Genomic DNA, 12,708 nt, shown 5'->3' on the forward strand with positions numbered 1-12,708 from the left:
CTTGGAAGAAGAGGAAGAAAAAAAAAACAGCAAAAAGACCTCTCAGGCCTTAAGAGGTTAAAGCTCGGGAGATTTCTATACAGAATTCAGTGTGTCACTAATAATGACATACAAGTCTAGCTTTGTAATGTGTTGTCACAGGATCCAAGAATAACGTACATTTATTACTTCATATCTCAAGATGTAGGTTGTAAAGTTTTAAAAGCGTAGCGCTATCCTGACAGAGGGCTTTGGCCTCGAGGTCCCTCTGTGGCGGGTTATTAAGCCATGCAGCCTTTTCCTGCCCTGTCTCACCAATATAACAGCTGTCCGTCCCTGTAGACTTCAATGTTGGAGAGGAGATCTGATCCTCTGGCAGCAAGTGACAGACAGAAGCTATTTAAATACAGATCTTAAGTCATTTTCTCTCTCCTAGGTGCAAAATCGCAACTGCTTTTCAAGTACTTCTGTTCTAGAGTGACAGGGCCAAAGAGAATACAGTCGTAAAGTAATGCAAAGATACAGTTTTTTTGCAGGACATCTATGAGAAAAAAACACAAGCTGTTTATTTTCCTGTTTTGGACAATGTGATAACATCTCTAGAAACTAGATTTGTTTTTGATCCCTTAGTGACAGAGCCAATTTGGGACTTAATGACCGGGCCAATTTTTACAGTTCTGACAACTGTCACTTTATGAGGTTATAGCTCTAGAACGCTTCAAGGTATCCCACTGATTCTGAGAATGTTCTTTCCTGATATATTTTACTTCATGTTAGTGGTAACATTTCTTCTATATAACTCACATTTATTTATGGAAAAAAAAACGCAAATTTGGCAAAAACTTTGAAAAATTTTGCAATTTTCAAACTTTTAAGTTTTGTACCCTTAAAGCAGAGAGTGGCGTCACATAAAATAGCTAATAAATAACATTTCCCACATGTCAACTTAACATCAGCACAATTTTAGAAACAATTTTTTTTTTTTCGTTATAAGGGTTAAAAGTTGACCAGCGATTTCTCATTTTTCAAACAAAATTTACAAAACCATTTTTTGTAGGGACCACCTTCACATATGAAGTGAGTTTGGGGGGTAAATATAACAGAGAATACCCAAAAGTGACACCATTCTAAAAACTTCACCCCTCAAGGTGTGCTAAACCACATTCAGGAAGTTTATTAACCCTTCAGGTGCTTCACAAGAACTAAAGCAATGTGGAAGGAAAAAATGAACATTTTACTTTTTTCATAAAAAATTTACTTCGGAATCATTTTTTTTTTTATTTTCACAAGGGTATCAGGAGAAAATGGACCACAAAATTTGTTGTGCAATTTCTCCTGAGTAAGCCAATACCCTGTATGTGGGGGAATGCTACATGGCGGGACTTGACGCAAAATTGGCTGGAATCAACGGTGGCGCCATGTCGTGTTTGGGGACCCCCTGATGTACCTGAAAAGTGGAACCTCCCTTCCCAATGCTAACGCCAACCCTAGCCCCGACAAACCTCTTACCCTAATCCCAACCACAACCCTAACCCCAACACACCCCTAACCCTAATCCCAACCCTAACTTTAGCCCAACTCTAACCCAAATTTTAGCCAAACTCTAACCTTAACTTTAGCCAAACTCTAACCCTAATGGAAAAATGGAAATAAATACATTATTTATTTTATTATTTTTACCTAACTAAGGGGGTGATAAAAGGGAGTTTGATTTACTATTTGTTTTATTTTTATCACTGTGATAGGGTCCGGCAGATCTCAGCGGGGGCACTGCGCATTCGCCCACCATTTTCTTCCTGGAAGAAGACGCCGGCGGCAGGGAGACTTCACAGGGGGATGCAGGTACACTAGAGGGGGGAATCAGGGGACCCCATTTCTCCCTCCTCCGATGTGCGATCACATCAGAGGAGAGAAATTAAATGAGAAATCCACTTTTTTTATGCGGTCACCATTATTCTGTAAATAACGGTGATTGCAACACCCAGGTCAGTAAAAACCGACCCGAATCATGTTCTCTGGGGTCTCGGCTACCCCCCGGAGACATTTCGACTCTGGGGGGGGCGCTATACACTTTTATTTCTCAGCGCCGTTAAAAAGCAGCACTGAGGCATAAGTACCCTTAGCTGCCGCCGTTATCACTGTTTGGGGTTAAAGAGAAAACATATAAAAGGAGTTATCTTGTCTCTTAAAATGGGTACAACTGAAAATTGCTGGTAAAAAAAATCAAGAAACTTTTTAACTTACTTATTAAATATGTTTCACTGTTCTCATCAACTGAGGGATTTTTAATTCTACTGTTGGTTGCTGGCTACCTCAGCGATCAATCACGATGCCGCTCGTTGCCAGCTACCTCTGCGATCTATCAGCGTTCCAGTCTACCTTTGCAATCAGCGATCCCGCTCGTTGCCGGCTACCTCTGCGATCTATCAGCGTTACAGTCTACCTTTGCAATCTATCAGCAATGCCGCTCATTGATGGCTATCTCTGCAATCTATAGCGATGCTGGTCTGGACTGTCAATCAAGTAGCCCTCCGTCCCTTGTCAAGCAATAAGAAGGGCAGCAAAAGAGTGGTATGCTCCTGAAAACACAAAATTAGACAGCCCCTTTACTGAAGTACTCTACTAAAAAATCACAAACAATCCATTTAAGAAAGTTGCAGAAAATAGCATATGATAAAAAAAAATGCTCACTTCTTAAATTCCCCTATGCTATGGTCAGATCCTGGAGTATAAACATGTCATACAACATTTGTGTGTCTGCTACATTCAATCTCTGGCCTCATCGGTTACATGCCAGCATCACTGCTGAGAGAAGAGATTGGCTGCAGAGGTCATATAATTAATATACGCCACATAATTACTGTAGGAATAAATGAACAGAGAACGGCCAAGGCCACCAAAGTGGAAAAGAATTACAAAGGAGAATATAGGGTTGTTGATTTAATTTGATTAACCCATTCCCTGCACTGTTCCTTTTTTTTTCTGTAAATCCCCTTTCAGCTGACCACATGCTAAGCATGCATGTTTATGGTGGAGCGGAGTAAAACGATCATCTGCTGAACATTTATAGAAATGTTGTGGAGAGGATGAGCTCACAAATTGCCCTTTTCTGCTGTGCAATCATTTTACAAAGAGATGGCAAGTGAAATCTATAATTATAGACGCGAATGCCAACCATAAAACAGAACAGGAACAATCTCCGTCTCGTGAGAATTGGTCGTAACTGGCAAATGTAAGATTTGCTTTTTTTTCCATCTTTAACAAATGCTCTATTGTCTGTGTAGAAAACATCCAGACCGTGTGGTATGTGGCAAATGTGCCAAAGGCTCTGTGCACGCTGCACTTACCCCCTCGCTCCTCTCTGATGGCCTCTTGCTAAATTTTCTATAATGGAAAGATCACAGGGTGTTATAGGACGCTCTTCTAGGATAAGAAAAACAAGAGGTTGGAATAGGAGAAACCTTCTGGTTTTGTGTGGTCACAATGTCACTTTGACACTAAGGTCAGATATGTAACAAACAAAGGTAAAAAGCACATGATAATATTTAGCACAGAGAGAGAGGTATTGTCTGCAGCAACTGCCCTGTCCGAGAGAGTTACGAGTGGGTGGCAGGAAGACAACCAGCGAGACTGGCTAGAAAAAGGAGCCGCCTCATGGGAGTCGATATACCTGTCAGCTCCTTCCTGTCCAATAAACAGGAAGGCAGGAGCACAAATGCCGGAGAAAGTCTAAATATAATTGCACTTGTGATTTTTCAAACAACAAAAAAAAAAGGCAGAGTGATCCCAAATTTTTGGTCTCAAAAAGAATAAAAAACATACACAAGGTTGTGTTACAGCTACAGTCCATACAACCTCCAAATTATCCAAAGCTGTAATACAGAGCAGATAGAAGTGATGAGAATTATAGAAGACAGAGTCTCCAAAATGTAGCATCACAGTGAGCACCGTACCCGACCTACGACTCTGGAATGTGACTGCAGTACGAAGGCCTAGGGTCATTTTTATTTCCTGTAAATGCAGGACTCATCTGTTCACAAATTCTGATTGCCCCCATACAAATATGTACCTGCTCTCTATAATACAATAAGTGGGTATTAGTCACTGTCTTCATTCCTGACATGCTCCCCTACTGAATTAATAAATGTAAGACTTTTCCCAAAACTGCAGTAAAAAAAGATTTTTGCCTCCAGAATACTTTTAATTTATTTTTCCGACAATGAAGACATTCATCCCTGCTGTATAAGAGCTCAGAGCCTTTGTGTTGTCTAAAAGGGTTCATCCTAATTTTGTTTTTGCATTCCATCATACGAACAAAAGGAAATTAAAAAATACTCTTGTGTGAAATCACAAACTTGCAATCTCTGACTGCTGGAAGGCTTTGCAATCATACATTGATGGAGGGGGCTAAAAGCTGTATCAAGAACATAAATGGTAAAAAAAAAAAACAAGATAACTTGCAGATTGCTGGTTGTCTGACCTGAATGGAGTATATGAGACTGATGGAAATAGCAGAGCACTCTTCTCCCCAGCGCCATAGACAATGAATGAAGTGGAGGCTGAGTATTCGCATCTCCACTCCATTCTGGATCACCAGGGGGTTCCAATAGTTTGACCCAAACCCAACTGCCAAATAGGCATATTGGAGGCTGTCAAGTTTGCCAGGACACCCACAGCCAGTCGGGGATCCAGGCTATGGGGCTGTATGATACCAGCCTCAGCAGTTTAGATATTCACGAACAGAGGTTGCTCTTTAGTACAGGCGATATGGTAGAATAATGCAATACTACAGATAAAAAGCTTCACTTTACTACAATTTTAGGGTTCCTCGGTAATTATGGGACATCAAAAATGTACATTAATTGGAATCATTGGTAAATTACAAATTAAATGAGATCCAGGAAGAAGTTTCATAGAAATTGTTCCAGACGTATAATGCTTCAAATCCAAGGCGACAATTGCAGTTTAATTGTGTGTCATGCTTTCAGCTCCTATCAGACATTAATTAGAGCATTAATAATCAATCCTGACAAGTAAATATAACCATAGAGGAGATTATTGGCATAAACAACCATTAAAGTGTCTGCTCTCAATCTTGCCAAGATAACGGTGGTCATTTTCATTAGTGATATTAGCAAAATGCTGCAGACTTGACCTAAACAACGAGGGGATGAGACGCTCCCTGGTTCCCGCCTTCTGGTGATCTACAAGGTCCGACAGTATGATTCCCATCACTGAAAATCAATGTTCTCCGCTTTAATATGCCATCAATATCAAAGTCCTGAAAAATAGCTAGTAACAGCCCTGTATCAATATGTTTATGACCGCATCAGATTTCAGCATAAAGGGGTATGCGCTATCCCTTAAATTGCAATCCATTCTGATCTAGAGGTAGGGGACTAGGTGCTGTGATCTCTGAAATACACAACACACACAGATTGACTGTTGCTCTTACTCCCTTTTTTAGCACACAGATAGAAACAAAAGGGCAGGGAGGACATTATACTAAAATACTGAGATGTGTGGATGTGAATCAAGCTCTGATGTGAGGTAAAAGACTTGTTAGAAAGCTTGTGTCGCCTTCTCTGCTTGTTTCCTCCTTCTGCTCCTCTGTCCTCTTCACAGAGTATATTGGGCTGTGTCATATAACACCACAGTCGAATGGTATTTCATCTTCGGATTTGAGATGGTTTTTCAGAGTGGATGATAAGTTCAGCAGGGAGGAGAAGAAGAGACGGATAATTGGGAATTGAATCAGATTTATCTAATAAAATATATTACAAAGTTTCTTAGAATAGCCTGTGATATTGATTTATTCACAGTTTGTTAAAGGTTCAGTTTCACATTTCCTTAATATCCTCCTGTCCTTTCTACTTTCATATAAGGGTATGTTCACACTAAGTTTTTGGTGCATATTTTCTGCATGAAAAATGTACACTATGGCCAAAAAACCATAGCAGAAATTATGTGCATTTTTTAAGCGTTTATTTTTGTTATTTACCGTATGTGCCTTTAGAGCATTTGTTGTAACTAACTCAATGTGGGAAAAATGCTGAAATTGACTTGATTGAATTGACTTTTGCCTTTTTCTATAAAATTCAGCACAAATCAGAAATCAAAGGGGAAAAAAGCACTATGTTAATGAGAGTTTAGAAATTTTGTTTATTTTGCTGTTACTGTAAACTGCTGCACTTTTTCTGCATGAAAAAAAACAGCTTAAAAAAGTAACATTCTTCAGAAAACACACATACGGTAATTCAGATTAGACCTGGGTCTGGCCGTTATGCAGCTGATATGTGGTCAAAAGTTTACATACCCCAGCAGAATTTTTGCTTTCTTGGCCTTTTTTCAGAGAAAATGAATGATAACACCACTCATGGTTAGTGGTTGAAGCCATTTATTGTCAAACTACTGTTTTCTCTTTATAAATCATAATGACAAACCAAAATATCCAAATGACCCTTATCAAAAGTTTACAAACCTGGTGATTTTGGCCTGATAACATGCACAGAAGCTGACACAAATGTGATTGACTGGCTACTAAAGGTATCATCCTCACCTGTGACCTGTTTGCTTGTAATCAGAGTGTGTGCATAAAAGCTGAGTGAGTTTCTGGGATCCAGACAGACTCTTGCATCTTTCATCCAGCCCCTGATGTTTCTGGATTGAGTCATGGGGAAAGCAAAAGAACGGTCAACAGATCTACGGGAAAACGTAGTTGAACTGTATAAAACAGGAAAGATATCCAAGGATATCCAAGATATGCCAGTAAGCAGCATTCAAACTGTGATTAAATGGAAAATCAGGGGCTCTGCAAAAACAAAACCACAGTCAGGTAGACTAACAAAAATTTCGACCACAACTGCCAAATTGTTTGGGATGTAAAGAAAAACCCACAAATAACATCAGCTGAAATACTGGACTCTCTGAAAACTAGCAGTGTGGCTGTTTCAAGATGCACAATAAGGAGGCACTTGAAGAAAAATGGGCTGCATGGTCGAGTCGCCAAAAGAAAGCCATTACTGCGCAAATACCACAAAGTATCTCGCCTACAATACGCAAAACAGCACAGAGACAAGCCTCAAAGCTTCTGGAACAAGGTAATTTGGAGTGATGAGACCAAAATTGAACTTTTTAGCCACAACCTTAAGGCTATGTGCACAAGTCCGGAATTCCCGCAGATTTTATGAGTTTTTGCCACGTTTTTTTCGCTGAAAAAACGCATAAAATAAGCAGCCCATTGGATTCAATGGCATTCCGCACATGCTGTGCTAATGCTGCGTATTTTTCCATGGCAAAATCGCATCGTGGAAAAATATGCAGCATGCCCATTCCTTGTGCGGAATCGCGGGAATTCTGCACACATAGGAATGCATTGTTCCGCTTACTTTCTTCATGTGGCTAAGCCCACCACGCGCAAAGTAAGCGGAAAATGTATGGATGGTACCCAGGGTCTGGAGTAGAGGAGATTCTCCTCCAGGCACTGGGTACCATTATCCCTGTAAAAAAACGAATTAAAATAAAAATGGTGTTATTCTCACTTTCCGGCGGCGCCCTGAGCGTCCCCAGGCCTCAGTGATGCTTCCGCCAACTCCCGTTCCCAGTGATGCCTTGCGACAATGACCTTTGATAAAATCACGCTACGTCATCAAAGGTCATTGTCGCAAGGCCTCGTTGGGAACGGGACTTGCCGGGAGCATCACGAGGATCGGGAACGCTGCGCGGGACACCGAAAGGTGAGAAAAACAACATTTTTTATTCTTATTATTTTTAACTTTATATCTTTTTACTACTGATGCTGCATAGGCAGCCTCAATAGTGAAAAGTTGGTCACACTAGTCAAATACTATGTTTGACAAGTGTGACCAACCTGTCAGTTTTCCAAGCGATGCTACAGACCGCTTGGAAAACGCTAGCATTCTGCAAGCTAAAACGTGGGAAATACGCGGGAATTACACATGCGGAATTCTAGCGTATTTCCCGCGGCAGGGAGTTGCGGATTCCCGTGGGAATTTCCACGGCAATTCCGCAACGTGTGCACATAGCCTCAACGTTACAATTGGAGAGAGGTCAACAAGGCCTATGATGAAAGGAACACCATTCCTACTGTAAAACACTGAGGCGGATCACTGATATTTTGGGGACGTGTGAGCTACAAAGGCACAGGAAACTTAATCAAAGTTGAAGGAAAGATGAATGCAGCACGTTATAAGCAAATACTGGAGGCAAATTTACAATCATCAGCCTGGAAGCTGCGCATTGGACGTACTTGGACGTTCCAACATGACAACAATCCAAAACACAAGGCCAAGTCGACCTGTCACTGGCTACAGCAGAACAAAGTGAAGGTTCTGGAGTGGCCATCTCAGTCTCCTGACCTCAATATCATTGAGTCACTCTGGGGAGATGTCAAGCAATCTCCAGTTCATGCTAGACAGCCCAGGAATTTACAGGAACTGGAGACTTTTTGCCAAGAAGAGTGGGCAGTTTTACCAACTGAGAAAATAAGGAACCTCATCCACAACTACCACAAAAGACTTCAAGCAGTCATTGATGTTATAGGGGGCAATACATGGTATTAAGAAATGGGGTATGTGAACTTTTGATCAGGGTCATTTGGATGTTTTGGGTTGTCATTATGATTTAAAAAGAGAAAACACAGTAGTTTGACAATAAATTGCTTCACCCAAACACTAACCATGAGTGGAGAAAAAGTTTTGCTGTTATTATTCATATTCTCTGAAAAAAAACTTCAGCAGAAGCTATTCTTGACTACAATTTTTCCACCACGAGACCAGGCGTGGTAAAGTTATACACTGTGCCCTGTGAAGCTCTGCCCCATTTAGCAATCAGACTGTCAAAGCAAAACAAATAAAATAAAGTTAGAAGGATCCCTTTGCAACAGGCGAATCACAAAGTGTCCCCGTGTTGGAATCCCCAGTTATCAGCTGTTATGTATGGAGAAAGCTGGTAGCACCTGTTCAATTTTCTGGCAGGAACACTACAGGGAGACGTAAGGTATTACACTGTGCCCATTTACCATAAATCAAAGGGTTATTGCCTGTGTAATGCTGGATGGGACGGTCCTGGAGAGAGAGATCTTCTTGTAACTGCGCTGTTTTGTGGCCAAGAAATAAAGATTCTAAACAGAAGACCCCCTATCCCCTCGATAAACTCAAAATTACTTAATAGGGTATATAAAATGGGTTTTCTAAAGTGGACAGGCCCTTTAACCCCGTGGCTATATGTTAGTCTGCAGGTGCTACCAATGCTCTAGCTTTCTTCTGTATACGCTCATTCATTTCTGAGTTTATAGTTCCTATATTGCTGCTAACAATGAACTCATTGTATGTGCAGTAGAGCTGGGAAGACGAGTAGCTGAGTGGCTCTATTGCAGCTTATTTCTAGGGGTCCATTGCATCAGACAGGAAAAATGGGTTTCTTTCATCAAACAAAAATAGCTTAGGAACATATCACTCGAATATGTCTGAGCAAAAATACCAAAACACAACCCACGGACATTAGTGGCGTCATTTCTAAAATATGTAAGGCAATTACAGCATATTTGCATGGACACATGCAGATACGAAGTAATACGTATCTGATGCAACTAAATTTCTTTAAGATTTACAGATATATGCAGTAGGAAAACTTTTATTACGTCTGTATCGGTTAATCTGTGCAAAGTGATATTCTAGTCATATGAGAAGGAAAAAACGGTATGATCTACAAGCTATGGTCCAAGGTTGACGCTCAAGTTTGGTCTTTCCACAATTGGCATTTATCTCCTATCAGCTGGCATAAGTGAGACACTTCATTTATAGGATTAGTCCCATCTCAGCATTTCATGGTTGCAACAAGAACATTCAGCTCCCACCAGTGCAGATGGACCAACGGAAACAATCGAAAGCGGACAAGTTACGGCGAGACTCCCATTGAAACAATGTACATCAGCTGCTCTTCAGCTGTTTCTGTAGCTCCATATTAATATTGATGCCTGTGATCATCGTAGTCAGTGGATGATGCAGGACTCCTGTCATAGCGATAGGTGATAAATGTCTGATCACTGGGCACTCAGACAAGACAGGTGATCGATGTCCAACCCCTTTAAAGTGCCTCCAAGCCTAACCATAAGAAAGCATATATTTCTTCTTGAATGTCGTTTTGAGAAAAAGTATCTACTCCAAACAACCAACACTTCCTTCGAAAAAAAAAAAAAAAAAAAATTAAATGCTCAGAGGACCTTGGTTTCCTGTATTGGCTGAAGAACGTAGCGTAACAGACATGTCTACCCTGTAATTTCTTTCACTTTGAGCAAATGACAAGCTTAAGTTTCACATAGTTACATATTTGGTCTTGTGTAGCAAAGTTCCTGGAGGAGAGGAGTCGGGGGTGAGGAACGCCTTCCTCCAATCCTTAAGAACATTACTTCCTTTTAATCTCAAACTCCCCACTGAGCTAAAAGTAAAATGACTTTCTAGAAGTCGGCCTTGCAAAACCAACGATCTCTGAAAGACACAATACATCCAGAGTTACTGCCTCTTTGTTACAGACATTCTTCCTTTGGTTATAGTCGTCACCTTGGAGTCTATTGACATTTTATAGATGTTTTGCATTTTACATGCTAACTTAGTAAATTGTATTCCCAGAGAGTGGATTTGACATTATGGGGCAATTTACATGCAAATAATAATGAGTTACGGTATATTCACAGGTAGTGGGTGTGAAAAAAACAAAAAAAACAAAGTAAAGTGGATACAATTTTAACAACTTCCATGCACTCTTGAAGGAAAACTTTCAGTGCCTAAATTGAGCTGCAGAGTGGATCTTAAATTCGCAGCAATATCAATTCTTTCTGCAGATTTTCTCTATGGATTTTACTATTTGCAATGCAGTAAAGTCTGCAACAAAATAAACATTTTCCATACCCTAAAAAAAAGCAACGAGCATGACAGGAACTCAACAAACCAAAGTGACAGTGTCTTCTTAAGGCCCTGAGGGGTGAGTGCATGACACAGGGATTTTCTCTTTGATTATCCTGATTCTCTGTATCATGTTTCATCCTCCATGAAAGATAAACAAGAATGTCTAAGGGTGTGTGCACAGGCTGCGGATTCTGCTGCGGTTCCGCAGCGGATTTGGCTGCGGTGTACAGTACCATAATATCCTATGGATATTAAAAACCACAGTGCAGATGGTGCGGTTTTCCTGCGGTTTCTAAACCGCAGAAAGAATTGACATGTCAATTCTTTCTGCGGATTCCGCTGCGGTTTGCCATCTCCTCCATTGTGGAGATGAAAAACCGCAGGCCAATCCGCAGGTGAAACTGCAGGTCTTTTGACCTGCAGATTTACCTGCGGATTTTACAAAATCCGCGTGGCCAAATCCGCATCCCAATCCGCAGCATGTGCACGTACCCTTAAGCCCCGTCACACACAGCGAGATCGCTGCATGTGGAAGGCGGGAGACCAGCGATCAGCGAGATGGAATCCAAGGCAAACCGCTCCCTGCACCAGCATGCTTGTAACTAAGGTACACAGCGGGTAACTAAGCGACGTGCGCGCTAGTTACCCGCGTCGTCGCTGTCCTGATCGCTGCTGAGATTTGCCTGTTTGGCAGCTCACCAGCGATCATGTAGCAACACACCAGCGATCCTAACAAGGTCATATCGTTGTCAGGATCGCTGGTGCATCGCTATGTGTGACGGGGGCCTTACCCAGAGTGTTTCTGTGGCCTTCCTGGCACCTCTCTAGTCTATCCTTTACTCCGCAGCCTGACTAATCCACCTCTCAGCACACTACTTCTTTGATTGTCCCCTCTGAAAAGCTTTTCATTACCTCCCAATTCCCCAACATATCCAGTACAAACTACTAACAGTGACCTACAAAGCCATACAAAATCTGTCTCCTCCATATACAGTATCTCCGAACTAATCTCCCATTAATTTCCAACAGGTAATCTCCAGTCCTCTCAAGAACTTCTTCTCCCCTCCACTCTCCACTTGTTGCCAAAACTTCTCCATATTGTCCCTTACCCTCTGGAATTCTGTGCCCCAACACATCCGATTATCCACGACATTCAGAACTTTCAGATGGCACTTGAAAACCCATCTCTTCATGAACGCTTAAAGGGAACCTGTCACCCCCCAGGGCATTTTTCAGTAAAGCCCCCATCACACATAGCGATCTCGCTTGCTGAGTCACAAGTTTTGTGACGCAACAGCGATCTCACCAGCGAGATCGCTGTGTGTGACAGCGATCAGTGACCACCCCCCTGCCGGGTATTGTTGATTGCTGTGGAAACCTCTGGACATTTTTGGGGTCGCTGGTCTCCCGCTGGCCAGCACGCATCGCTGCGTGTGACAGGCGGGAGACCAGCGAGCAGCAGCTGGTAACCAAGGTACACATCGGGTTTCTAAGGGGCGCGCGGCACTTAGAAACCCGATGTGTACCTTAGTTACCAGCGCGCTGATGCAGGGAGCTGGTAACCCAGGTACACATCGGGTTTCTAAGTGCCGCGCGCCCCTTAGAAACCCGATGTGTACCTTGGTTACCAGCTCCCTGCATCAGCACGCTGGTAACTAAGGGTACACAGCGACGAGCGCGCTCGTCGTCGCTGCGCTGATCGCTGGTGAAGCTGCCTGTTTGGCAGCTCACCAGTGATCCTGACACGTTCATATCGTTGTCGGGATCGCTGGTTAGTCGCTATGTGTGACGGGGCCCTTAAAGA

The 12,708-nt window shown here is 42.0% G+C and overlaps 1 protein-coding gene across 1 annotated transcript in view; it reads right to left on the reverse strand.

Moving 5' to 3' along the window:
• GPSM1 (G protein signaling modulator 1) overlaps positions 1 to 12,708 on the reverse strand; it is a 317,946-nt gene that overhangs the window by 269,833 nt on the left and 35,405 nt on the right. The window lies entirely within an intron of this gene.

Source organism: Dendrobates tinctorius, unplaced genomic scaffold (genome assembly GCF_039654945.1).
Source record: "Dendrobates tinctorius isolate UK_male_01 unplaced genomic scaffold, ASM3965494v1 ptg000120l, whole genome shotgun sequence".
Classification (NCBI taxonomy): domain Eukaryota; kingdom Metazoa; phylum Chordata; class Amphibia; order Anura; family Dendrobatidae; genus Dendrobates; species Dendrobates tinctorius.